Here is a 24,918-nt window from a genome sequence, read left to right as displayed (position 1 = left end):
AACAAGAAGAAGAGAGATGCCATTATCTGCTCAGGCTAAGGAAAAGTGAATGTAGTCATTACGTCTGGAAAATGCCAAGGACTTCTTTCCTTCATTTTTTACGTGGCCTTGCACCCTGTGAAGCATTGACTGGGAGGTTCATTGTGGCTTTCTTGCTGCTAAGCATCTCCTCTCTGCCAACATCTCATCAATTCCTGTCTGTACCACTTACCTTTGCCTACGATTTGGGGTGAGGAAAGTTCTGTGATTTGTCTGTTTCTATTTCTGGGTAAAATCTCAACTCTGGGCATATCAGCAGAAAGGGTTTTGAAATGTCCCTTGATTCAGATGATTCTGAATCAATGGCATGTATATGTGTGTGCATAATTACCCTTATCCAAAAAATTCTGCATTATAATTCTTTAAACACACAGGTTCACAAATTATTAGAAAGTATATTTTATATACTATTTACAGTAGCAAAATATCAATTTTAGAAAGTATATTTTACATACTATTTACAGTAGCAAAATATCAAATGCAAGAAGCAAATTTAATTAAAGATAGGCAAGACATTTTACTGAAGACTATAAAACATTAGTAAGAGAAATAAAACAATGGCTTATGCAATTATGGAAACTGACAATTACCAAGATCTGTGACTGGCAAGGTGGAGGCCCAGGAGAACCAATGGTGCAGTTCCAGTCTGAGTCCAAAGGCCTGAGAACCAGGGAAAGCCAATGGCGTAGTTCTAGTGCAAATGCCAGTTGGCTTAAGGCCTTTCAGCTTGAGTTCAAAGGCAGGGGAAAAAAAACCCAAAACCAAACCAAACCAAAACAGCAACAACAAAAACAATGCCCCAGCTCAAGGCAGTCAGATAGGAGGAGCTCCCGCTTACCTGTGGGAGGGTCCGCCTATTTTATTGTATTCAGGCCGTTAACTGATTGGATAAGGCCCACCAGTAGAGGGGGCAATCTGCTCTACTCAGCCTGCTGATTCCAATGCTAATTTAATCCAAAACAACCTCATTGAAACACACAGAATGTTTGACTAAATATCTGGGTACTCTGTGGTGCAGTCAAGTTGGCACATAAAATCAGCCATCACCATCAATTTGGGGGAAAACTGACATTTTAACAAAATTTAATCTTTCAGTTTATAAACATGGTATATATCCCCCATTCATTTAGATCTTTTATTTCTCTCACTAGTGTTTTGTAGTTTTCAGTAAAAAGTCTTGCCTATCTTTAATTAAATTTGTTTCTTGGCATTTGATACATTGCTACTGTAAATAATATATATTTTCAATAATTTGTGAAATTGTGCTTTTAAAGAATTATAATGCAGAATTTTTAGGAGAAGGATAATTGAAAATCCATCAAGACAGCAGTGAAGTTTAGGAACTACCATTCTGGACATAACTGTAAGTCATTAATAAAATATTCCTTACATCCCTGTGCTACTTTATTGTTCCAAAACATTTGTTTTTCCTTTGGTCCTCATAAGGGTTCTTAGAAAGAGACAGAAGAGCTATTATTTCTACTTTCATACAAGGAAATGTGGCCTCAGGGATTGATGTGGTTTGAATATATGTCCCCACCAAATCTCATGTTGAAATGTAACCCCCAGTGTTGGAGGTGGGGCCTGCTGGGAGGTGTTTGAGTCATGGGGGTGGATCTTTCATGGCTTGGAGTTGTCCTCACATCAGTGAGTTCTCGTGAGATCTGGTTGTTTAAAAGCGTGTGGCACCTCCCCCGCCACTGCCTCTTGCTTTTGCTTTCGCCATGTGACGTGCCTGCTTCTGCTTCACCTTCCACCATAATTAAAAGCTCCCTGAGGCCTCCCCAGAAAGTGAGCAGATGCTGGTACCATGCTTGTACAGCCTGCAGAGCTGTGAGCCAATTAAATCTCCTTTCTCTATAAATTACCCAGTCTCAGGTGTTTATAGCAATGGAAGAACAGACTAACACAGGGAGACTATCTAAAAGTCCTGTGACTAGCAGGTGGCAGAGCCAGCCCCAGAGCCCAGGACTTTTCCCAGGAGAGAGGTCCTACTTCTGATACTGAAGTTTTTCTATAGAAAGATGGCCTTTTATAAGCATTACTGAGAACATACTTCCAGGTGCCCAGGAAGAATCTCCTGCCTGTAGCCTCCATAGGCAGTGTAGGAGGAAGAGAAGAAGACGGCAGAGTGGACCAAGGTAACAATATGTAATACACTAGAGTCGGGAGCAAGAACAGTGTCCTGTTAACCTATATAGCACTTTTGTGCTATTAAGAAAGGGTGCCCTTTCAGCCAGGACCAGATGCCATTATGCAATGAACAACTTGTACAGTCATATGTGACATCCCAGAGAGATAACAACAAATACAGAAACCTTAATCAGGAATTAATTATTGATGAGGAAGCTAAATTGGTGAGTATTTTGTTTCTTTCCTTTAGAGAAATTCATTGAAAATACTTTCAAGATGATTCAAAGCTAAAAGAGAAGAAATCATCTTTCTTTCCTCTGCCTTTTACAGCCTTTCTATCTTCTATCCTTTCTGTTTCTTGTCTTCTTCCTTTCCTTACTCAGCACTTATTGAGTGCCAGGGCATGAAAATGCAGAGATAAATGAGACGGCATCTCTCCCTAGGAACTTCTAAGTCTTAGAAACTTTTTTGACTGCCACCACCAAGGAGAAGTACATTTTTTGGTATTGCAGTTTTGTTTTAGGTCTTTTTTTTTAAGGGTTATATATTGAAACATTTATGAATGAAATGATGAGTTCAGGATTTGTTTCAAAATCTAGGGATCTAGGCGTGAGTGGAGTATACACAAAACAGGATTGACCGTGAGTTGATAATACTGAAACTGGTCATGGGTCTGTGGGGGTTCATTATCTGTCATCCATCTTTCTAATGATCTATTTGAGACAAAAGTTTCATCAAGCTCTACTTTCTCTCATTACATGCAGTGAATTCTGATATTTTAAAATCTAGTTTATTCTCTCTTTCAAAACCTGGTCCTTGGGCCCTAAATTGTTTTTGAAACCCACGAAGGTAAAATAATACGTATTTTAAAAAACACTGATGTATTGAGGGAGAGAAGGACCCATAAAATAATTGCTTACTGTTGACCAGGAAGTGCTACTAGAATATGGTCAGAGGGCTGTAGGAGCACACAGGAGGGAAGGACCGACCACCAGGGTCCTGGGGAGTCTGGGAAAGCCCTTCAGTAATTTGCATGGAAGAGGAGACATCTGCATCTTTGACAAGATGGTGGGGGGATATTTGACCTTGAGGATGAGGGAAGTGGTGCAAGTGGGATGAGCCAACCTGAGTTCGGTATGGCTGGAATGTGAGGGCTGTTGGGGAGGGCAGGAAATGAGGTAACAGATAGCAGCAGCAGCAAAAGTCACATGTCTTCTGGAACAGTCTAAGGAATTCAGATTTTATCTGTGTTTCAGGGAACCATTGGAGGGTAAACTGAGAAATGACCCTGTTTCATTTGCCTCTTACAGAGATCATTCTGTCAGCTCTGTGTAGGTAGAGCAGTCTACCTCTGTGGTCATGATTTAGAGCATAAAACCTATACCCAAAGGAGAGCCAGTCTGGAAGCCAGATCTAACCTACCTCATGTCCCCACTCTGCCACATGACTTCTCAGATCTACACAAATTGGGCTTTTTCAAGTATTTATCAAAACAAAAATTGCAGTTGCTTTCAGTACGTAGGAAGAGGTGGAAATTGAGCCACTTCCCTGTGTGCTCCTTTCCCCTTTTCCCTGCATAGCCTTCTCTCATGTGCAGAGTTATGGCCACCTGTGAGAGATTCATAATAATCACCTACAATGTGGCATTTTTCTAGGTGCTTTACAACTGTTACCTCACTTAATCTTCATAATAATTCTATGTGGTAACTATTATTGTTATTAGTTTCATTTCATAGATGAGGAAACTGAGGTAAAAAGAAGTGACTTGTCTAAGGTCACACATCTAGCAATTAGCAGACCTGGGATTTTGGCAATCTGGCCCCAAAGTCTACTCTCTTCACCACCATTGTGCTTCTTGATTAAGTTTTATTTCATTCCACTCATCTCCTTAGACTCAGATGTTTGAACAAAGACAGTCATGAAAAAAATTGGGCTTTAAGTTTTATTCTCAAGATTGCCAAATCCCTTTCTTCGCTAATGAGAGGAGGAGGAAAGTGTTCTAGCTGGGAGAAAAAGGATGGCTTCTTAGAAGGAAGTGGTATTTTAGTGGAGCTTTGAAACATGGGTGAGAAGTAAATTGCTGAGAAGGATGAGTTGCTAGTACAGCCAAGATGAAATAATCCAACCACAATCTCTACCAATGTTTACAACAAAAAACTGGAGAGGATGCAAAAAACTACATGAGAACTCTGAACAGTAATAGCAGGCAGGCAGAGTACTGGGTTCAAAACTTGAACAATGACTCACAATGAACATGGATTTGCAGAACAGTATGGAAAGCTAAGAGTCCGAGATAACTCCATCTTTCTAGCTAGAGGAAGCAGTGAGGAAAAAGCCACTGGAAGCCAGAGAGTGTGAGGAAATCCCTAAGAGGAGAGAGCTGGAAAAAGGGATCCACAAATTGGACTGACAAAAGTCCTGGGCACACTACAAGGTGTGCATGCATGGAACAGACCCAAGAGGCACAGAAGAGGTTATAAGAATCTAACTGTGATATTAACAACCATCCAAGTCCCAGACAAACTCTTGAATGGAGCATGTGACAGATTGACTCAAATGGCATAGCAAAAGCTTTGAAAACTGATCTGTCACTCATAAAAAGCGAGACAGTACTTTCAGTCCGAACCTAAGTGGGTTAATTTCCTGAAAAGAAACAAACAAACAAACAAAAAAATCAACATTTTTCAGATAATTTTTAACAGGATCCAGAGTCTCACAACATGATATTTAAAAATCCAGGATATAATTCAAATTTACTCCATATCAAAACAACCCGGAAAATCTAAACAGTACTCAAAGGAGAAGACAATTCAATAGGCACTAACACGGAAATGACTTAGATCGCGAAATTATTAGACAATAACTTAAAGTAAGTATGACCATTCTCCACTCTTGAAATTGATGGAAAGATAGAAGTTCTCAGCAGAGAAATAGAAACTGCAGAATAATCAGATAGAAATTTTAGAACTGAAAAGATGATATGGACTCAGTGGCAGAATAAAGATGACAGAGAAAAAAGCCAGCAAACTTGAAGGAGACCAATACAAATTATACACATGAAATATACATTATGAAACAAAAAACTGGAGAAAAATGAAAAGCATTTCATGGTACTGTGGGACAATGTCAAAAGGCTGAAAATTCTTGGTATTGGAATTCCATCTCAGAAGGTAAAAAGAAAACTACTGGTGCAGAAAAAAAAATATTTGGAGAAAGAATGGCTGAAATAGTTTCAAATTTAAAGAAAGACATATTTTTACAAATCGAAGAATCTCAGTAATTTCAAACAGGGTAAATTTAATGACGACTCCTCACCCACCTCATAAGAAAACTTCTGAAAATCAAGGATTAAAAAACATTAAGAGCATGAAAATATGACACATTATACTTAAGAAAAGGGAAGGAAGGAAAGAAAGAAGAAAGGAAGGAATCAAGAAAGAGAGAAAAGAGAAAAGAAAAAAGAAAGAAGGAAGGAAGGAAGGAAGGAAGGAACTCAAATGACTGTCGATTTCTCATCCAAAACCATGGTGGCCAAAGACAAAGACAGTGAAACTCCATCTTTAGAATACTGGAAGAAAAAAAAAAACAACTATCCACTGAAAATTTTATATCCAGAAAAAATACTCTTTGGGAGTGAAAGCAAAATAAAGATATTTTCAGGTGATGGAAAACCAAGAGACTTCATTTCCAGGAGACCTGCTCTTAAAGAAATACTAATGGAAGTTTTTCAGCCTGAAGGGAAGCTGTACTAGAGGAAAAGTTAAAACTTGAGGAACAAAAGAAGAGCAGGAGAAATAATAAATATCTAATAGATTCCCCTTGATAAAAATACACACACACAAACATAAATCTCATGACATGGGTAATTACAAACTACTGGCAATATTTTAGATTTATTTCCTTCAAGTCTTTTTTTTTTCTGTGAATATGCATTTCTCTCTTTTTCTTTTTTGGTGTTTCTCTCTCTGTCTCTTCCTTTCATGTGGACATTTCATAACATATTTAAATATTCCTTTTTGTTAGGATTTGAGGTTGTTTCAGGTTATGCATGGACTGAAGTGAAACTACAGTCTTTGGCAGCTTTTCTGATAATTTCTTTTTTGGAGATAGAATTACTGAATTAAAAGAGAGTGGACATTTTTAATGCTTTGATACTATTTGTCGAATTGCCCACCCTCCCTCCCTTCTTTTTTTCTTTCCTTCCTTACCTCCCCCCTTTCTTCCTCCCTTTTTCTTTCAACTAAGATTATGTAATATATAGTTTTATAATTTTTATTTATTCACACTATATTGTGAGCATTTTCCTGTTTTGTTAAAAAGTCAATAATTTAAAAAAATTTAAGTTGATAATGGTACTATGGTCATATTTTTTTAAAAGGACATAATTACGTATTTATGGATGGAATGATATGTCTGGGATTTACTTAAAATACTCAGGGATAGGTGGCTATTAATAAAACAGTATTGACCATGAATTGATAATTGTTGATGCTAGATAATGGATACATGGTGGTTCATTATTACTACTTTCTATAGTTTTCTATGTAAGTGCAATTTTTTTTATTTTAAAACTTCATCTGAGTGTGGTGGTGTGTGCCTGTAGTCCTAATGCTTGGGATGCTGAGGAGGGAGGATGGCCTGAGCCCAGGAGCTCAAGGTTGCAGTGAGCTATCACTGTGCCACTGTAGTCCAGCCTGGGTGACAGAGTGAGACCTGTTTCTAAAAATAAGTAAGTGAATAAATGTTTTAAAAGTAAAAACTGTAAGAAATTTTTATGAATGTTATTTTAATTGTTTAATCATAACCCATTGTGGCCAGGTGCGGTGGCTCACGCCTGTTACTATAATCCCAGCACTTTAGGGGGCTGAGGCGGGTGCATCACGAGGTCAGGAGTTCAAGAGCAGCCTGGCCAAGATGCTGAAACCCCATCTCTACTAAAAATACAACAATTAGCCAGGCGTGGTGGTGGACACCTGTAATCCCAGCTACTCGGGAGGCTGAGGCAGGAGAATCGCTTGAACCCGGGAAGCGGAGGTTGCAGTGAGCTGAGATCGCGCCACTGCACTCCAGCCTGGGCAACAGAGTGAGACTTTGTCTTAAAAAAAAATAATAATAAATCATAACTCATTGTGTGGATATTTCATAACATATTTAACTTGTCCTCTTTAGTTGGGAATTGAGGTTATTTCAGGCTATGCATGGCTGACATAAAACTGCAGTCTTTGCTTCTCTGAATATTTCCTGTTTTTGAGATGGAATTACTGGGTTAAAAGAGAATGATCGTTTTTAATGCTTTGATATATTTAATCAAATTGTCCTTCAGAGAAGACATTCAATGTTATTTTTCCATGAGTTATTTAAAAGTGACTTTGTCCGCTGTATTGTAATTTTTTAGTCTATTAATTTGGTGGGGGAAACTGTATGTTATTATTTGAATGTGAATTTCTTTTATTTCCAGTGACATTGAATCCCCAGCCTGTCCCTGAATTGGTTCCCACCTGATTAGGGAGGAGGCAGAGAGAAGAGTAGAAAAAAAAAGTATGTATGTATGTATGTATGTATTTATTTATTTTTTGAGATGGAGTCTCGCTTTGTCACCCAGGCGGGAGTGAGTGGTGTGATCTCGACTCACTGCAAGCTCCACCTCCCAGGTTTAAGTGATTCTTTTGGCTCAGCCTCCTGAGTAGCTGGGATTACAGGCATATGCCACCATGTCCAGCTAATTTTTGCATTTTTAGTAGGGACAGGGTTTCACCATGTTGGCCAGGTTGGTCTCGAACTCCTAACCTTAAGTGATCCACCCACCTCGGCCTTCCAAAGTGCTGGGGTTACAGGTGTGAGTCCTTGTGCCCGGCGAAAAAGGATTTATTTTCTCTTCCTCATTCTTCACTTTGAAGATGAGAGGCAAACACAGACAGATCCCGGATTCAAATGCTGGTTCTACAACTTACTGGTTATGATTTTGTACCTTTATTTTTCTGACCCTCAGATTTTTTACTGAAGAAATCAGGGCAGTCATATTGGCCTCCCATGAACTGTGAAGTAATAGACATTAATACAGAAAATGCTTGGGGTGCAATGGTCAATCTGAAAATGGTAGCTTTTGTTGTCCTCAGGAAGCTGAGGCTCAGGATGTGAAACAACCTCCTGCTCTTTTTCAGAGGTGGCAAGGAACTCGGAGCTGGGTTCCTTCACGCAGGGAAGGCCCCTTGCAGGAACTGCTGCTGCTATCTGTGTCATCGCTTCTTTACCGTTTATTCTTCCAGCCTCCTGGCTCAGTCTTCATTCCCTGCTGGGCATGAAGGCAGCTATCACAGGCCAGGAAAGTCGTGTTAGGGAATTGGGTCTTAGGTAACTAATTCAAATTGCTCATGGTATTTATTTGATTCAGTGGAAATGCACCTTGCAGTGTTTGATTCAGAGGACTGGTTCGAATTTCAGGAGGGTTTGTTTGACATTGTCTCATCTTACTCTCCGGAGCAGGATTCAGACCTGGAACGCTATCTTTCCAAGGCAGCCTAGCCAAGCTATGGTCTCTGCCTCAGTTTATTGCCCTTTCCCCAGGCCTCACATCTTCCTCCCCACTCAGTCTGCCCAGGCTCAGGTCCTCTATGTTAGTCGTACTCTTGCTACACACCTGCCACCTCTGTCAGAAGGTTGAGAGCAGCCAAAACAGAAACGGGAACTGTGGCTCTCAATAAACTGCTCGCAGACCGAGCGAGAAGCGGGAGTGCTTTGTCTGTATTGACTGCATTTTTTTATTTCTTTTCTTTTGTTCGAGACAGAGTCCCGCTCTGTCACCTCGGCTGGAGTGCAATGGCACGATCTCATTCACTGCAAACTCCGCCTCCCAGCTTCAAGCAATTCTCCTGCCTCAGCCTCTTGAGTAGCTGGGATTACAGGTGCACACCACCACACCTGGCTAATTTTTGTATTTTTAGTACAGACGGGGTTTCAGTGTTGGTCAGGCTGGTCTTGGACTACTGACCTCGTGATCCGCCCGCCTCGGCCTCCCAAAGTGCGGGGATTACAGACGTGAGCCACCTCTCCTGGCCACACGTTTTAGGTTATTTCAACACCAAGCAAATAGTCCTCCTGGGCCCAGGCTCACAGATGAGACCAGAAAACAAACCCCACCATACTCTCAGCCCTGAGCAGGGGTGCTGCCGATCGGGCACGGGGCATTTCTTCTGAAATGAAGACTGGGTGCCAGGCCGTAGGGCTGCCAGCCTGCCCGTGGTTTCTCTCTGGGACCATCTGACTGATTTCCTGTTTTCTTCCCTGAGCACATTCAGTGCAAGAGGTCTAAGCATGAGGGTGGGAGGTGCGGTGAGTTTGGCCTGTTTTCCAAACAGAGGGAAAATCCAGGGAAGTCAGCAGGCTTCGTTGTGAGGCATCGGGTCTACCAGCGTTTTCTATTTCAGGCCATGAGCACCTGCTCTGTGGAAATGAAAGCAAATATTTACCAGGCAGGGGCTGCAGAGGGCTGGCAGGGGTGAGGTGGAAGGGCTCAGGGAGAATTTAACAATGTTGTGTTTTCATCTTGATGATCACACAAAATGATTCTGTACCAGTCACGATGACTTCAATTCATAATGGAGGAGACGTTTAGCGTCTCAAGTGCTTCTCGAACACTGTTCTTCGTCCTCTTCAAAATGGGAGCGTACCTAATCTGTAAGCTTTATTTCCTGTGGTTCTACAGAAGTGACGAAATAACAGCACTGTCTGGAGATACTTAAAATAACAAACATTTCCTCTGAACAGTTTAAAGGCTTCTCCCATCTATTACTTCCCCTGTGCTTTCCCTTAACTGTGAAATAGGGACTATTAAGTCCTTTTTTTTCACATGAGGAAACAGAGACTCAGAGAGGATGAGTGACTTTTCTGAGGACACACAGTGATTTGGTTGGAGAGTTAGAGGACCTCACATTTGTGCCCCAGTTTCAGGCTTTTTCTATTAGCTCAGTCTTCACAGTGACACCCCCTTGACCCTGCCTCCCACGAGAGTCCCACGTTCCTATTCTCTTTGCTGTGGAGCAGTGTTTGAAATAGCTAACACTCAAAGTGGCAACTATTGTTTCGTTTTGTTTTTGTTTTTGAGACAGGGTCTCCCTCTGTCACCCAGGCTGAAGTGCAGTGATGCAGTCTCGGCTCACTGTGACTTCCACCTCCTGGGTTCAAGCGATTCTTGTGCCTCAGCCTCCTGAGTAGCTGGGATTACAGACGTGTGCCCCACGCCTGACTAATTTTTGCATTTTTAGTAGAGACACGGTTTCACCATATTGGCCAGGCTGGTCTTGAACTCCCGACCTCAGGTGATCCGTCCACCTTGGCCTCCCAATGTGCTGGGATGACAGGCATGAGCCACCGCGCCCGGTCACAAATACTGGTTTTGTTGAGATGAACATCAAGGTCTCCTGCTTAGCCAAAGATAAATACTGATTCATGAGACTCCCAAAAATTTCATCTCATCCTTGGAAATGAAGACTTTCCACACTCAAGAGCAGTCAAGCCAGGCTCCAGCCTTCTGTTCCTCTTCCCCTGCTTCCCGGCAGGTACAGGTTTACCAGATTCCCATTTATTAAGCACCTGGCATGTACCAGGCACTGCACAATCCTTACTTCTAACCCTCACCGCAGTCCTGTGAAGCAGGTGGTTTTGCACACATTTTAGAGATGAGGAAACTGAGACCCCAACTATCATGTAATTTGCCTAAAATTGCATGCTGATTAATAATAAAGCTGGGATCCGAGTCTAGATTTGTCTGACTCGAAGGCTTGGTGCAAATGAAATTTAGCACCATTCCTCCAAACTGAGCCTTGTCTTAGGGTCTTTCGCCTTCTCAGTCTTGGTCCTTGGTCCCCTTTAGTTTTTTCTGGGCCCACCGTTTTGAGCTCAGTTATCACAGCTATCAGCCTCTTGACTGAATTGATTGACCTGGATGGATGTGGTCAAAACAGGCAAGTTCACAGCTCTGCCTTTCCCAGGTCAGCACTGGGGTGAGGTGCAGGGAAGGCGGGAAGCCCAAGGGCAGCTCTCTTCCTTCTGTGGGCCTCCTTCTTACGTCTCCATCCTCCTAAGTCACATTCTGTGCTTGGTCAGCATGCAGGAGTTGGGACTGTTTTGAGGACTTGCTTTCAGGTTGTGGGGAGGGTAGTGCACTGGTATGATAGCAATACATTCCTGAGCAAGTCATCTGGCCTCTTCCAGCTGCGGTTCCTTCATCTATAAAATGTTGACACAGTGTGTCAGAATGTTGATGTTCACCAGTGATTTTTCCTGAGATCTTTGCCAATTCTCAAGTCAACATCCTTATGGTCATTGTTGCCAGGATCTCACTTATTGCGTACAGTAGTCTAAGAGGAGGCATTTTGTTCTCGCTTGACAGAAGACAAAATCACACACATGCCACCAGAGCACATAATTCCCCCTTATACTGTAGATGCAATCAAGCAAAGTTGAAAATCTAAGTGATCTCTGTTCCTTATTGATTCCACAAATAAAAGGCACCAGGGATTTCAAAATCTGTTAAAGGAAATTCATCACTGAGTGTAAACCCTCCCTAACATGGGCTAGCAATTTTGTTTCTCTGGGAGCCACACTTCACAAGCCAACAGTTATTTCTGTCACTTCCTAATACGTGGAGGGTACGGCATCCCCTGCACACTAGGTTCCAGCCTGAGTGTGAGCTCTCGTACATACGAAAGGACTGGCCCCTGTGAGCTTCTTACTGCACACACTTCATAATTACTCCTTAGCAGACTTAGGCTGTTTCATGTCTAGGACCTTTGGAGTTATTCTCAAAAGTGAAAATCCCAAATGTTGATTCTGTAAATGCCAAGGGTCAATTGTAATATTAACAATGATCCAGGGCTGCTGGAGGATTCAATGAGATAAAATGCTAAGCGTCCAGCATCCTAAGTGTGCTCTGGGCTTGGGACCTTTCTCATTCACTGAAATCTTTTGCTTTCAGGGTTAGGTGGGCATGGCTGTGGCTGAAAGAGTCACAGGTCAAACAAGATGATCATCTTAGTACGGGCATTAAGAGTGCTGTCTTTCCTGGGTGCAGCAGCTCATGCCTGTAATCCCAGTACTTTGGGAGGCGGAGGTGGGCGGACTGCTTGAACCCAGGGGTTCAAGACCAGCCTGGGCAATGTGATGAAACCCTGTTTCTTCAAAAATTCACAAAAATTAGCTGGGTGTCGTGGTGCGTGCCTGGAGTCCCAGCTACTTGGGAGGCTGAGGTGGGAGGATTGATGGAGCCTGGGAGGTCGAGGCTGCAGTGAGTTGTGATTGAGCCACTGCATTCCAGCCTGGGTGACACAGTGACAGTTTGTCTCAGGAAAAAAAAAAAAAAAAAAAAGAATAGTCTTGGATTCAGACAGTTCTGGGTTTAAATCTTGGCCCTGCCATTTACTAGCAGAAGTCCTTTAACTTCTTTGAGATTCAGGTTTCTTATCTGTGAGATGGAAAGGGCAACACGGTGCTGACCTTGGAGGGCTGTGGTGAGACTGAATGAGCTGTCGGATGTCCTGGGCTGGCAAAGTGCCTGGCACGTGGGAACACCCCAGGAGGCAGTCATAGTCACTTTTTCCCCTTCCTTTCTTTCTGTACAGAGCCACAGACCCCAGCTTCATGCTTGTTGATGATTTCAGTTCCTGTCTAAAACCATTTTCTTGTTTACAAACTAACCATCTTCCGCCCCAACACACACCACAAGCCCCCGCCGTGGATGCCAGCCAGACATTCTACTCATCAAGCGCCACTTGCCTATCCTGTGCTTGGCAGTGCTAAAAAGGAGACAGAGAAGGGATATAATCTTATTTTCCTGACTGGAAGAATAAGAGTCCCACACGCAGCACCTGGAGAAGCGGGCGGGAGTGCAGGAGAGGTGTGCGCCTGTCAGGAGTGTGAGTAGAAGTCGACAGTGTGGCGAACTCCTCACTGGAGAGTCTGAGAAGCTTCCTCCAGGGACATGGGCTGGAGCTGGGGCTGCCTTTGGGGACCTAAAGTGAAGGGAAACGGTAATGCGGGGAGGCAGTTTGGGGTTGAGATGAACCATTGAGTGATGACTTCTGTGGATCTGTCTCCCAAAGAAAAATGTCCAAACATGGGTGAGCGTGCTCCAGTAAGCACCCAGAAAGTGCAGATATAAAATGTCCTTCATGTCTGGTAAGGAGGGAAGCAAATGTGAAAACCCCTGGAGAACCAGCCCCTGCCTCCCAGGAGGCAATGACATGGGCCAAGAGCAGAAGTTGAGTTCTGGCCTTCACCTGGGATTGCTCAGAGGGTAGCAGCCCCTTTGCCCAAGAGACTGATCTGCAGCCATGTTGCTGCCTCTTCATGTAGTGACCAAAGACAAGACAAGATCACCACGTGGGGAGGAGAGAGAAGTGAAAGGCCCACCTTGATGCAAGGGCGATTAGCTCTTTCTCCAGCAGTACTAACTCACCTTGGCCTGCTAATCAATGTGTATTCTTCAGAGGAGGCGATCCCCTTTGAGTCCAGGAGAACAGAGTTGATGACAGTGTAGCCTGAAATTCCTGGGGCCCTCGACTGAAGCTGTGGCCTTGCCCCTTCCTCAGTAACTCTGGGCTGTTATTGGGCAGCAGACTTCCTAGGTTGTGGAGGAGTCTGGGTTAACTGGGGACTTTAAATGCTTGAGCCATGCATTGACTCATTAACTATGTCTACCCTAGGCTGAACTGGTGTTCCCCGTCCCTTCCCAGGAAAGGCCTGGCCTCTCTCCCATTCTGCCCAAGGTCACCCTCTGTGAACTTTAACATTCTTCCTAACTATTTTGATGTTTATTGGTCCAGATCCATTAAATCAGAAGCTACTGAGGATAATATCAGGCATCTATATTTTTAAAATGCTTCCTAGGTGATATTGATGCCCAGGCAAGATAGAACTACAATGTTCTAAGTGGTTCCCTTCACCTATACCACTCACTTCCATGGCTATGAGATTAGGGGTGGGAGGGCAGGGGAGGGTTACACCAAGGGCCTTGAAGCTCTCAGGACAGACTTGAACAACCTTTTTCTCCTCTATGTTCCCTTCCCCTTTCTCTTTGTAGGGGGCCCATTTGGCCTTGGACAGATCCTAGCAAAGACGTCAGTTTGTTAAGACGAGAGAGGTAAACAGTTGTTGCCTTGGTGACTTTAAGGAGAGGTAGTTGCACTTCAGTGACTCTGGCAATTAGAAAACGTCAAGGAACACTGGCTCAGACTTCCTCCTGCCCAGATTAATAACACAAAAACTACGATGGACATGGATGGGAAGAACGGCCGCCTGGCACGATCCCCAGCCCTGGAATTCCGGGAGGACATGATTAAGAAGACATTATTAGACATTGTCCTCACTAAAGAGACAGTTAAAGCGGAGTTTGAAAACGTCATCAGATCCACGTTGGTAGGATTTCAGAGAAAATTCTTATCTTTGGTATTTCAGTAGAAATCTTTCCTGGTTTGTTGCCATTTGGTTCTCCTTTGCAATTTAGCATGTGAGAATTCCGGGCAGCCTGATTCCTTGCCCATCTTTGACAGCTCTGCTGCTGTGTCCTGGGGGAGGCAGGTTTCTGACGTAACTGCTGCTCTGCCTTTGCCTGGTGAGTGCTGAGATGGAGAGGCAGGCTGGTATCTGTTTGATCTGGTAGTCCAGGAAAATTGTAGTTTTACATTGTTTTTCTCCTGATTTCTAAACATGTGAAACCAGATTCTTCTGGAGAAACATAGAATGCCTTAATTTTGCCTAGTTGGGGGCTGTTGGGGTAGTTTTTCTAAGCAGTCTTTTGTGTCTAGCCAACCAGTAGAACCTGATTTTTGGGGAGGTGAATTAGCCAGGGTTCTCTTGAGGGACAAAACTAATAGGATAGATGTATTGATAAAGGGGAGTTTATTAAGGAGTATTGACTCATGCGATCACTAGGTGCGGTCCCACACAGTCCGTCTGCAGGCTGAGGAGCAGAGAAGCCAGTCCGAGTCCCACAGCTGAAGAACTTGGAGTCTGATATTTGAGGGCGGGAAGCATCCAGGACGGGAGAAAGATGTAGGCTGGGAGGCTAAGCAAGTCTAGTCTTTTCACGTTCTTCTGTCTGCTTTTTATTCTGGCCAAGCTGGCAGCAGATTAGATGGTGCCCACCCAGATTAAGGGTAGATCTGCCTTTCCCAGCCCACTGACTCAAATGTTAATCTGCTTTGGCGACACCCTCACAGACACACCCAGGATCAATACTTTGCATCCTTCAGTCCAATCAAGTTGACACTCATTAGCCATCACAGGGGGTATGCTAAGCAAGAATTGTGTCTATGGCTGTAATCACAAAGTTATAATTGTATTGGAGTAAGCTCCACAAACCAGAGTCCCTTGTCCAGGGTCTCCAGAGATCCACCAGACACTGAATATCTCGAAAAGCTGGATGGGAGAAGCATGTTCACCACAGCAAACCTGCACAGCCAAGAAAATCAAGTTTCTTTGTTTTATGCTAAACTTTCATCAACCGATTGTGGTAGTTGTGGCAATCTCATGCTGTTCAGAACCTCTGATTGGCAACAGTATCTTTGTTCATTTGATAACAAATAAGAACTCAAATTTTAAATTAAAGTTAGTTGACAACATCTTTCAAATTCTTGGAATCATGTCAGGGGAAACAAAGTACAAGAGGATATGATTTGATGTGGAAGAATTTAGGAGCTCTTGGCTTTGCTTAAATTAGGGTGTGCTTCTGTTATTTCACTGGGATTGTGAAATGTTGGGATGAGGAGATATGAAAAATCTATAGCTGAATATGCTAATGATGGTTTTAGACCATAGAAATAAATATTCAGGAAGTCTCTACTGAGTAGCTCTGTAGGGTAATGTTAGCTGCTAGAGCAAATAAACTCACGTCTTAACCATCGTGGCCCAGAAGTGATACATGTTATTTGTACTCACGTTTCTTTACCAATAACTAGTAAAATGATCCCATCTATATGCTGCGTGTGTTTGTGTGTGTGTAAAATGCAATCCCTCTCTGGGCAGTAATTTACAGCACTAACTCTATATGGCAGAAGGAGCAAACTTTGGGTGGGGCAGCCAGCTATCCCTGATGTGAGGAAAGAGAAAGAGGGGTCAGAGCATTAAGTGGCAGCTCAGGTGGCACACATTAAGAATCCAAGCTCTTAGAGAAATGGGAGTACTTCATGGGAGAGGGTTTCTGGTGGCCAGGACACATGGAGCCCCTCTCGGAGGCACTGTGGCTAGTGCAGGTACCCTCTGGGGACAACAGGGTGTCAAGCACTCTAAGTCTAAGAACAGAAAGTTTGGGTTCTAAGGTCCAGATGAGGGTGAGGTTTGCTCACTGAAGATTAAGGAGATGAAGATCAGGGCAGAGTAAATAGGTGTCACCAGAAGGTCAATACAGTGATTAGCAACTGTAGTTGAAGTGATAAAGCAGAGAGGCTCGCAGTGGCCCTTGGAAGGGCCTGAGTAGAGGGACATAGGATGAAGAGCATGACCAGTTTGTCAGAATAATCTGGTCAGCCAGGTGTGGTGGCTCATGCCTGTAATCCCAGCACTTTGAGAGGCTGAGGCAGGTGGATCACAAGGTCAGGAATTCAAGACCAGCCTGGCCAAGATTGTGAAACCCCGTCTCTACTAAAAATACAAAAATTAGCCAGGCATGGTGGTGGGCACCTGTAATCCCAGCTACTCGGAAGGCTGAGGCAGAGAATTGCTTGAACCCAGGTGGTGGAGGTTGCCGTGAGCCGAGATCACGCTACTGCACTCCAGCCTGGCAACAGAGCGAGACTCTGTTTCAAAAAAAAAAAAAAAAAAAATAATAATAATAATAATCTGGCCACATCCTCGTTTGATCATTTACAGTGACATTTTGAGCAAATGACTTAAACTCTCTGAGTTTCAATTTCTTTATTTACAAAAGGATTGTTAATACTCCACCCCACAGGGTGGTGGTAAGGATTAAATTTGGTAACATCTATAAGATGTTAGCACCCAGTAAGAGCTCAGGCCATGGGGCCCTGGGCCATTCTCACCTGGATAGTTGCAAAGGTCTTCTTTTTGACTTTTGGGACCTGCTGCTTATCACAGTTGATTCTGAGGGCAGCATCCGGTGATGCCTTTCTTTTTTTTTTTTTTTTTTGACAAGGAGTCTTCCGCTGTCGTCCAGGCTGGAGTGCAGTGGCCGGATCTCAGCTCACTCTGACCTCCACCTCCCGGGTTCACGCCATTCTTCTGCCTCAGCCTCCCGAGTAGCTGGGACTACAGGCGCCCGCCACCTTGCCCGGCTAGTTTTTTGTATTTTTTAGTAGAGACGGGGTTTCACCGTGTTAGCCAGGATGGTCTCGATCTCCTGACCTCGTGATCCGCCCGTCTCGGCCTCCCAAAGTGCTGGGATTACAGGCTTGAGCCACCGTGCCCGGCCCCGGTGATGCCTTTCAAACATATATCAGCAATGTCTTAATCAGATGAAAGCCCAAATCCCTACACCTCTGTAAGGCGCCACGTCATCTGGCTGCCCCTCTATAGGTATTTTGCTGTTCCCTCTACCTGCAACCCTCTTTTCTCAGAAATCTGCATGGTTGCCTCCCTCATCTCTGTGAAGAGAAAAACCAAATTCTGTAAAATATTTTAAAGAAGTTTATCCTGAGGCAATATGAGGTACTGTAGCCGAGAAAAACCACAAACCCAAGAAGGCTTGAGTAAGTGGTCCTGAGGCAGTCGGGCCCCAGTGTGGTTTTATACATTTTAGGGAGACAGGCATTACAGGCAAAGATGGAAATCAGTACATGGAAGGTAACTGTTAGTTCTGCCCAAAAAATGTGAGACATCTCAAAGTGGGGGAGGGGGTGTGGTGTTAGGATATATGTTTCTTTTTTTTTTTTTTTTGAGATGGAGTCTCGCTCTGTCACCCAGGCTGGAGTGCAATGGCGTGATCTCTGCTCACTGCAGCCTCCGCCTCCAGGTTCAAGTGATTCTCCTGCCTCACAGGTGCATGCCACCACACCCAGCTAATTTTTGTATTTTTAGTAGAGATGGGGTTTCAGCATGTTGGCCTCAGGCCTCCCAGAGTGCTGGGATTACAGGCGTGAGCCACCGTGCCCTGCCTATGTATTGGTTTTCATACATGGTTCCTGGCACATACCCCCATAGCCCTTACTACAGTCTTGCTAGAATGTTGGGCTTTTTAGACTTCAGGGGCAGGCCTTAAGAAACAATCTCTCTCCTGCCGTCCTTTCACCTGCCCCAAGGCAGGATTCTAATGTTTTTTGGCCTGACTGTGGGCCTTACGACCCTCCCATGAGGCCAGGCATGGTGGCTCACGCCTGTAATCCCAGCACTTTGGGAGGCCGACGTGAGTGGATCACCTGAAGTCAGGAGTTCGAGACCAGCCTGACCAACATGGTGAAACCCCATCTCTACTAAAAATAGAAAAATTAGCCGGGTGTGATGGCGCACGCCTGTAATCCCAGCTACTGGGGAGGCTGAGGCAGGAAGAATTGCTTGAACCCAGGAGGCAGAGGTTGCAGTGAATCGAGATGGTGCCACTGCACTGAAACTTGGGCAGCAGAACAAGACTCTGTCTCAAAAAAAAAAAAAAAAAAAAAGACCTTCCCATGAGAGGTTCCTACCCTATGCCCTCCCCTGGGGGAAGGAATGCTGACGTCAAGAAGCTTCTATAAAAACCCAAGAGGACAGGGTTCAGTGAGCTTTCTGATAGCTTAACAGGAGGAGGTTCCTGGAGGGTCGCACAACCAGGAAGGGCATAGAAGCTCTGCATCCCTTCTCCCACACCTTGCTCTACACATCTCTGCATCTATATCCTCTGCAGCATCCTTTATAATAAACCAGTAAATGTAAGTAGGTGTTTCTCTGAGTTCTGTGAGCCTCTCCAGCAAATTAATTGAAGCCACTGAGAGGGGAACCCCAATGGAAGCTGGTTGGTCAGAAGTTCTGGAGGCGTGGACTTGTGACTGGTGGAGAGGGGGATGCCTTGGACACTAAGCCCTCAGTCTGTGGGATCTGACACTATTTCCAGGTAGTGTCGGAACTGAATTAGCGGACACCAAGCTGGTGTCGCTGCTTGGTGCTGGGGGGCCCCCCACACATATGGTCACATAAGTCGACTTCTGTGTTGATTGTGGTGTGAGAGCAGAGGAAAGATGGCTAGAGAGAGTTTTCCCTGCACAGGGACTTGGGGGGTTGAGGGTTAGGAGAGGGCTGAGGGGCCTTACAAGTCTTAAGTGTGTTTTAGGGATTCCTTAGCTAACAGTAGCTGAGAGAGTTAAGTTATTGTCTAGTGACTTGAAGTCAGTAGGAAGGAGGTTGTGGGGGCCAAGGTCCTTGGTTGAGGGGTTGGAGCCTCATAGATAGCAGCCCTCAGGGTGAATAGATAGTGATTGTCTCTTCTCAGACCTTTAAGTGTCTGACTCTCAGTTAATCTCTCCTAGATCTGGGAAAAGCCTAGCAAGGGAAGAGGCATTAATAACGATTCTCTGGAGATGCCTGTTTCCCCCACCAAAGATGGCTTTGCAGTCCGAAGGGCCGTCTGGCAGCCTTTTCCAAATATGTTAAAGAAATGTATTTTGGGGTAAAGTATTTTAATTTCCTTCAGAGTCTGCTGTCATGTGATACCAAAGTCAGGTTGGAAAGTAAGCTACATTTTACTGGGTTCATTTAAAAACCCATTTAATGAGACTGTATTGTTTGTAGGGTATGACTTAATCTTTGCCTTTCATGGCCTTAGGTATTGTGTATAGTTTGGTATCTTATTGCCACAAAGCGTCTGTTTTGTCAGTCTTATAATCTCTGTTTTACCTTAATGCTGGTCACTTGTGCCTAAACCCCAAAAGGGAGGGGTATGATGAGGGTGTAACCTCCTTTTGGTCATGGCTGGGAATTCAGTTTTTCCGGTTTCTCCGGGGTGCCCGTGGCCAAATAGGAATCCATTCAGTTGGTTGTTGAGGGGCTTAGGATTTTATTTTTGGTTTACACCTCCTTCCAACCCTTGTCAAATGTCTTCTTCTCAGTGAGGCTTCCTCTGATCATCTGATTTAAATCTCCACCTCATCCACCCCAAGCTTTCCCTATCTCTCTTCCCTACTCTAATTGTCTGCATATCAGTTATCTCCTTGCAAAGCACCAGGGATTTACGTTGTTTGACTCTTTATTTATCCTCACTGTAAGGTGAGTGCTGGAGGCGTTAGGGATTTCTAGCTGGTTTCTCTACTGCTGTGTGACAGTCTGGTTCGCAGTAGGCGATCAGCATTTGCTGAACGAATGAACCTATCGTATGAGTATTGGTGTAAGTTTTCTCACAGGCCCTGGGGCCCCCGCAAAGTAGAGGAACTCAATCTTCCCTGTTCATTTCCTCACCTCCAACTCCCTTAGACTACCAGGACTTAGATCTTTTTGGATATATATATATATAGATATAGATGTATACACATGTTTTGCTTGTTTGTTTTTTTGAGACAGAATCTTGCTCTGTCGCTTGGGCTGGAGTACAGCGGTGTGATCTCAGCTCACTGCAACCTCTGCCTCCTGGGTTCAAGTGATTCTCCTGCCTCAGCCTCCTGAGTAGCTGGGACTATGGGCGCACGCCGCCATACCCAGCTAATTTTTTGTATTTTTAATAGAGACGGGGTTTCACTGTGTCAACTAGGATGGTCTCGATCTCCTGACCTCATGATCTGCCCGCCTCAGCCTCCCAAAGTGCTGGGATTACAGGCATGAACCACCACACCCAGCCTATATGTTTTTTATATATATACACACACATACTCTCTCTCTCTCTATATACACACATATACATATATGTTTTACATATATACATATGTTTTACATATATACATATATACACACATATACTCTCTATATACACACATATCTATACATACATACGTGTGTGTGTGTATATATATAGAGAGAGAGAGTATATGTGTATATATATTAAAAAAAAAAACCTGGGAGAGCCATTGAATTTGAAACCACCAAATCTCAACAAGCCTTGGAATCTAACACTCAGTTTAAGGAAACACAGAGCAGAGAGGAGAACATTAAACAACACCCTGAGGAAGCCGTGAGCCGGGCTCAGAACATAAGCCACTCCACAGGAGAAATGACTTCATTTTCTCAATAAATATTTGCCATGGAAAAGAAGAAGTAAGGGAGTGAGGAACTTTTCTAAGATAAGAGAGAATTGAAAACGGCACATCATCCAAACAAAATGCCCCGTCCTTGTTTGGATCCTCTTTTGAGCAGGTTAATGTAAAAGACAGTATTGAGAGAACTGGTAAAAATTTAAAAGTGGATTGGATATTAGGTGATAATGGCATTGTGGTCATATTGAATTATTATTTATATTCATATATTTTCTGGCAGAACCTGGTGCGTGTGTGTGTTTATATATCTGTGTGTGTGTGTCTGTGTGTGTTTCATAGTGAAGAGAATCTCAGGGTCTACATTCTCAATTCTCCCAGGGGTGGTACGTAGGTAATTCTGGATGCCATGGAGTTAGTTAATGCATTGCATACAATGGAGGTCTTAGGACATTAAGGCTTAATTTTTTGTTGGATCTGCAGTTGGGAAGAGCTGGTGGCAGGAAACTGATACAAAGTCTGGCATTTGCTTTAAATTACTCCAGGAAAAAACAAAGCAGTGTAGTAAAGATTAGGAGGTGAGACAGTTCCTCTTTCTGAGGAGGTGACGGGCCCACTTTTTTTCTCTCTGCCTCTCTGTAGCACGGGGGTGTGGTGTAGTGTAGGGGTGTGGAGGAAAGAGTGGGTGGCTGTGTTGCTGGGGAGGGGTGAAGTGTTTTTTCAACCCCCTCTGTATAGGCCCTTCCTGCGCTCTTCTCTGCTTAACGCTGATTTACCAAGCGGAGTGCAGGTTGCGTGGTAAGCATGTGGGAGATGCCTACTGGGGCTGGGGCATGTAGTGGGGAGTGGGCATTATACAGAAAGGGAATTCATGGGGCACGAAAGGCCTACTTTTTGCCAGGTACCTGTCAAATAGGAAGGCAAATATTTCTACGAATACATGTCTGTCTGTCTGTCTGTCTGTGCGTGGGGTGCAAGGTTGAAGACAGTAGCAAATGGCTCATGATTTCCCTTTGCCATGGCTGCGTCAGTCTGGAGTTCGGAGCTCACCTAATCAGTTCTGAGTGGTTGGCTGTGGTCAGGGACCGCAGCCTGACCTCATGGTGGGGACACAACACCCCCCCAACAAAGTTCTGATCTCCAGGCTCTTAGAAAACCTCTGGGGAAATGTACTCAGGGAAATGTTCTGAGGACTTCATTATCAGTGCTGCCTGGCTGGGAATCTCTGACCCTTGACAGGAGTGAAAGCCCTTTATCTTCAGGTCTTTGCTCTGGGCAGGATCTCCCCATCCCCACCATGAGCCTTGCAGGTGGGCCTGTCCTCAGGTAAATACTTGCAAACAGTCACAGCCTCTCAGGCACTGTGCGCCCCTCATGGCTTCCTTTCTTTCACTCTCTTCTCAGATTCACCAGCTACAAGTCGGTTTCTTGTTGCATATCGCGCTTCTGACCTTTGCTGCGCTTTTGAGCAAAATAGTGACTTGTCAGAAATGTTATGACAAATGGTTAATGTTTTGATCCATGTTGGTTCCCACTTGATAGAGCTCTGGGTAGGAGCTGGGGTGTTGGAGCCAGACAGCCTGGGCAGGCTCCTCTGGGGACTCTGTGAAGCGCATGGTGATAGCAGTCCTTGCCTTGGGCACTGTTCTTGCTGCAGGAGTTAAATGAGCTTCGCCAAATTACAGGACCTTTACTGCCTGTAAATTACTTAGCACATAGTAAAAGCTCATTCATTATTAGCTAAAATGAAGTGATAAAAAGCTATCATTAAATTGTCAGCACAGCCCTGCCGAGGCAACCTTTTAAGTATTGTTATCCTTCAGATGAAGACACAAGGTTCACAGAAATTGACTAACTGGCCTAAGATAACTCACAGTGCAAAAGCCAGGATTTCAATCTAGGTTTTTGAGACTAGAGCTTGAGTGAACTGTTTCTCCAAAGCCAAGGCTTCTCAAACTATTGGTGGTGAAGAACCAAATTTTTTTCCCAATTCCTCTCACGTCAGTAGTTTTGTGAAATATGATAAAAATGGAGCCGGGCGTGGTGGCTCACGCCTGTAATCCCAACACTTTGGGAGGCCTAGGCAGGTAGATCACGAGGTCAGGAGATCGAGACCATCCTGGCTAACACGGTGAAACCCCGTCTCTACTAAAAACACAAAAACAAAATTAGCCAGGCGTGGTGGTGGGCGCCTGTAGTCCCAGCTACTCGGGAGGCTGAGGCAGAAGAATGGCGTGAACCCGGGAAGTGGAGATTACAGTGAGCCGAGATCGCACCACTGTACCCCAGCCTGGGCGACAGAGTGAGACTCTGTCTCAAAATAAATAAATAAATAAATAAATAAATAAATAAGAATGAATTCCAGAATCATGAAATGAGAAAAAGGACATTTGAAATACAAGCCCCATTTTTAAAAAAAGTATTGATAACAGGCATAAAATTACTTTAAAATTACTGTAAAAGTCACTTACACTCCATTTCTGTACTTAACTCATCTTGCATCTTCAAAAGCCTTCTCAGCGTAGCACTTCTCTGCAGCTCTCGCTTTCAGCAGCACTGTTCTCAGCTACCTGTTTCTCACCACTTGCCTGAGCATTAATTACCTGGGGTGCTTATTAAATGCAGATTTCCAACTTCCCCCCAATATTCCCCCAACCTCCCAGACTACTTGGATCAGAATGATTGACACAGAATTCAGGAGCCCGCATTTTAACAAGTGATTTTAATGATTTGGATGTGCTCTAAGTCTGAGAATCATTGTGTTCTGCAATGTTGCCTCCTCTCTACAGATAATAGATAAGAGGGTAAATAGTGAAGGGAGTGCAGTGTTTTATTCCAGCCCCCCTTCTTGCCTCCCCCTTCTTTTCTCAAAAAAAAAAAAAAAAAAAGTTCAAAGGCTTCCTTTCTGTAGAAGCTCACTGACAGAACCTACTTTCCGGACTCAGCACACTTCAACAAACAGGTATTGAGTGCAAACTGCAGGAGGCTGGATAGCTGTAGAGCTGACCACAAGATGCTCACAAGTAGTAGAGAGTGAGTGCAGGTAGGAAAAGGGCAGACCTAGGGCATTTCTATGCATAAGGTGGGGCAGAAGAGGAGGAGCCAGCAACGAGACCAGTGAGGCATTACCGGTAAGGCGGAGGAAAACCAGGAGAAGTGCAGGTTTTGGAAGCTAGGTGAAGAATATGCATTAAGGAAGAGGAAGTGACGGACTGCTGATGAGCTAAATAAGATGAAGACTGAGCACTGACCATTTGGTTAGCACTGTGGAGATCGTGGAGGTCCTTGTGACTGACAAGATCAGGTTCATGGAGATAGGGGAGGCCTGATTGGAGTGGGTTCAAGTGAGAGTGGGAAGATGGCTATTGCAAACAAGCCTAGTCTCCTAGAAAGACAAGTCTTTCAGGGAGTTTTACTGTAAAGGAAAGAGAAATAAGGCATTTTAAAGAAGAGAAATGAGGTCAAGAGATTTAGGGTCAGGGCAGCAAAAGGGAGTTTATTTAGAACTCTGCAATGAATGACTCAATATGTGACTTCTGTAAAGTCGTGTATCTTTTAGTTAATTCCTTGAGTAGAATAGAAAGAATTGTCTATCGTGACTTTTTTCTTCAAGCTGTTTAAGTCTCCCCACTCCCAGACTATATCATTG

General features: G+C 44.0%; 1 protein-coding gene across 15 annotated transcripts in view; it reads left to right on the top strand.

Moving 5' to 3' along the window:
* The window catches only part of ST6GAL1 (ST6 beta-galactoside alpha-2,6-sialyltransferase 1), a 145,043-nt gene that overhangs the window by 74,626 nt on the left and 45,499 nt on the right, over window positions 1-24,918 (top strand). For 3 of the 15 annotated variants that reach the window (XM_065539717.1, XM_015444946.3, XM_065539722.1), the window contains one exon: window positions 7,631-7,710. The exons of 7 other annotated variants lie outside the window; for them this stretch is intronic. The gene's annotated coding sequence lies outside the window, so the exon portion shown is untranslated. Of the gene's footprint in view, window positions 1-7,630; window positions 7,711-14,248; window positions 14,584-18,875; window positions 19,026-22,028; window positions 22,068-24,918 lie in introns of those variants that run through there. 5 more of the 15 variants (XM_074030794.1, XM_065539719.1, XM_045387164.2 and 2 more) reach the window with 4 other exon arrangements.

This window comes from Macaca fascicularis, chromosome 2 (assembly GCF_037993035.2).
Source record: "Macaca fascicularis isolate 582-1 chromosome 2, T2T-MFA8v1.1".
Taxonomy (NCBI): Eukaryota; Metazoa; Chordata; class Mammalia; order Primates; family Cercopithecidae; genus Macaca; species Macaca fascicularis.
This window is presented reverse-complemented; position numbering and strand designations above follow the sequence as displayed.